Source organism: Etheostoma cragini, chromosome 15, assembly GCF_013103735.1.
Source record: "Etheostoma cragini isolate CJK2018 chromosome 15, CSU_Ecrag_1.0, whole genome shotgun sequence".
Classification (NCBI taxonomy): domain Eukaryota; kingdom Metazoa; phylum Chordata; class Actinopteri; order Perciformes; family Percidae; genus Etheostoma; species Etheostoma cragini.
Window position 1 is genome coordinate 15,370,860 of NC_048421.1, and position 3,561 is coordinate 15,374,420.

The 3,561-nt window shown below is 40.8% G+C and overlaps 1 protein-coding gene across 1 annotated transcript in view; it reads left to right on the forward strand.

Moving 5' to 3' along the window:
- retsat (retinol saturase (all-trans-retinol 13,14-reductase)) overlaps window positions 1–3,561 on the forward strand; it is a 21,524-nt gene that overhangs the window by 14,728 nt on the left and 3,235 nt on the right. The window lies entirely within an intron of this gene.

Consider the following 3,561-nt stretch of genomic DNA (forward strand, 5'->3'; position numbering starts at 1 on the left):
TTGAACAGGATGCGGTTAACTGGGGCTCGGACTAGAACAGCACCACCAGCCTTCTCAATGATGGGGATCATGTGGTAGGCAATTTCACTGGCTCCGCCTTTTGGGTACCAGGCACCATTCAGGTAGTGAGTGACCAGCAAGCTGTGCATCGCAAAACTGGCCTCTTTTGGCATGTTACCTGCAGATCGGAGAAGGAAACAAGACGATTAGCAGAATACTGCAGTAATCAAATTGCTTACACCAACAGGACTGCAGCTTGGCCTACCGTAGGTGCCAAAGATGTATGTGAAAACGGCCCTGAGTTCCTTGTTCTCCGTCAGTTCGTTCACCACTTCTGTCAGGCTGCGGGGGGCCATTTTGAGGAAGAAGGACAGACGTTTGACCAGACCGGTGTAGATCAGGAACTTGGCCACAAAGAGGGGGCAGAGCTTCAGCAGAGCGAGGATCCAAATGCCCTGCCCGGTTTTCTGGAGACGGATCAAACAAGACACACAGGTGCTGGTTACAATAGACCGACACACACTGGAACGTGAGCACAATCAAAGTAGTTTTGTTTCTGTCATGAGCACACTTAATGTTTTGATGAGAACATTAATAGCTATATTTTTTGGGGAAATATTCTTGCACTAAATTGACTCCACAAAGATAAAGAAAGTGGAATTTCTTTATCAGTGTGGCAAAGAAAAACACAGTCTGGTTCCAATTGTGCAATATCAATTCTCAGCTAATAAGAGGCCTCGCCATATACTCTGACCTTTGATTTACCAACCCTTGAGCCCTTGGAGAATATCAGTGATGACATCAGTCTAACAGAAATCTGTCTAACGAAGCCTCTTTGTGCTAAAGGACAGTTTAATAAACACACAGTTCACTAGGGAAAAGGCATTGTGCATAGAGCAGAGGAAAGAGTGGCTAGATTATCACAAAAAAACACTCTAAACAAATGCCGATTCCAGTTTTTGTATTGAATCTGCAGGTAGTCAATATTTTGTACTGATCACAATCTGTAAAGCTAAAGATCCTACCTTGACCAGCTTCATGTACTCATCAATGGCCTTCTCCTCTCCAGGGAAGCACTTCTTCAGCTCCTCCGGGAAGCGGGTCCTGCCGCTGTAGATGGGATACCGGCGGCGGTTTTCTGGAGGTCCCAGAACTACGTGGTCGAACGGATTCTCCAGAGGTTCCCACTGCAGCTGTCCGTTAGTCAACTGGTCCAGCATGCAGCGGAAAGGTTTATGTTCTAGCAGATCACCAATGTAATGGATTCCTGAGTGAGGAAGGCAGAGAACATGTGGACACAGCAGTGGTTTTGCATGTTGGAAGTCGTTTTTTTTGTCTCTAAATATTCAATCCAGAAAATGATTCCCCTCATCTGATATATTTGCCCTTTTACGTGCCCAAATTCTGGTGTTGGGGATCGTAACTTTGCACAAAGTGTCAAACAACAAATTAACTAAACCTTCACAGCATGTTCTTAATTTTAGTTGTGACATTAGAGGTTGACCGATTAATCGGCCAATTTTGGACATTTTTACATAATCGGCATTGGCCAATTATTTATTTTAATCTTTTTTTTTTATTGTGTTCAGGGCGGAAGTGAAGATCCACTAACATGTTTTGTGTTCAACTGTTATACATTTTCTTCAGACCTAAAACAAAGAAATTCTGCTGGTTGCTGCTGTGTGCAGCACTACTACAGTTAAAAATATTAATTTATTTAATTTATGACAGTTTGCAGATTTGTGTTCTCAGAAATTTTATAAGCGCTTCTATGAGCAATAAACTTTATTTTTTTCAATGAAAATTTGATTCGCCAAAGATTATCTTCTTACCTGTTTCGTTTATTTAATATATTTTTATAAAGTATATGTTTTTACATCATACCCTTTTAATTTAAGTATACAAGTGATGATTGGTGAAGTGTTCAATAAATGTTTTTGTTGGGAAATTTTGTGTATCTCAAGTAATTATTAGCGTTACAGTTTGTCTTTTAAATAGAGGTTCAAAGACAAGCACATATCAGCCAAAATAAATCGGCTGCGTTTAACGGCCATCGGCTTTTCTAAAGCTCGGCATCGGCCACAGAAAAACCTGCATCGGTCGACCTCTACGGGACGTATTCATGAAGAAAAACCAGAACCATCCTTCTCACCGACATCAAACTCAAAGCCCTTCTCAGTGAACGTGTGACAGCATCCTCCAGCCCGATCATGCTGCTCCAGAACCAGAACTTTCTTTCCAACTTTAGCCAGCAGCACTGCAAGCCCAAGTCCACCGATCCCACTGCCGATGATGATGGCATCCAGGTTGTCGGGTACTTTACTGGCCACGAAACCTGAAGGAAAAAAAAAGGAAAAAAACACATTAAACAGCATGGCCGTGGCACAATGACAATAAATCGGATCCAAGAGGAGAACAAATGTTTCTAAAATATATTTGAGACAACATTGAATAGTTTCAGCTTTGCAAATGATGAGAATGTACTGCTTTATGTGCAATGATGGGACATCATCATGAACACTATTAACCATGCATGTTTGAACTCTAACAGCCTCAGATCTGACACTGTACAAATTCATATTATAGTTATCGTCCTTACAAGTATCCTGTGAATGGCATATTTTGAATATATTTTTGGATTGCACCTTACCTTTTTTTTTACATTTTGAAACTATTGTTATGTTTTCAGTCTTTGGTATATTTGTACTAATTGTATCTCCACTCTTACAAATTTGGCATGCAACTGCAACCATCTCCCTTGGAATAAAGTTTTCTTATCTTATCTCTGTCTGTAGGCTACGCTTGGGTTTGGACTGTTGGTCACACAGAAATCAGAAGACACAAGCCTGGACTCCCAGGGAATAACTGTGGGCTATGGGCTTTTGTTTTTGTTAGTTTTTGATATTTAAGAATTGGTTGAAATCATCAACAACAAATAGTTTTAGTTTAGAACTAAAATGTAAAATTTCACGAGAATTCTCATTCATATTTCTTAGGCTCAATCAAACAAATCAATAAAATGCCGAGAGGAAAAAATAGTGAAAGATGTGCTGTCAAAATTAACAATACAGAACAGAAAAGCAGGACATTTGCCCATTAGAGAAGCAGATAACGTTTTCCATGTTTGCTTGCAAGCACCTTTTTAACGTTAATGACGTAAATAACTTACGTTGCATAACGACTTTGGTAACTTACCTTGCTTCAGTACTTTTTTTCTCTCTTTCCTGTCGTGAACCATCTTTTTCAACGGTTCACGAGTGTCCGTCTCAAAGGGATTGGGCCCGGAGCTGCTGAAGACATATTTTAATATAAATACCACCAAAGCGACACAAATTACCGCAACAATGATCAACATGGTGCCAGCATAGAGAATCGTTCAGTGCGTGTGTGTTTAGTTCCTCATTACACCCGTAAATACCGCCTACATAACTGACAAGTGCAGCCGTCCAATTAGAGCCTTCCGTTAGTACACACCAGGCATAAACATAATAAAGAGTAGACGCCGCATTGGCTGCTGAGCGCGAGATTTCCAGCCGCCATCTTGGACCGGTCATACTCGTT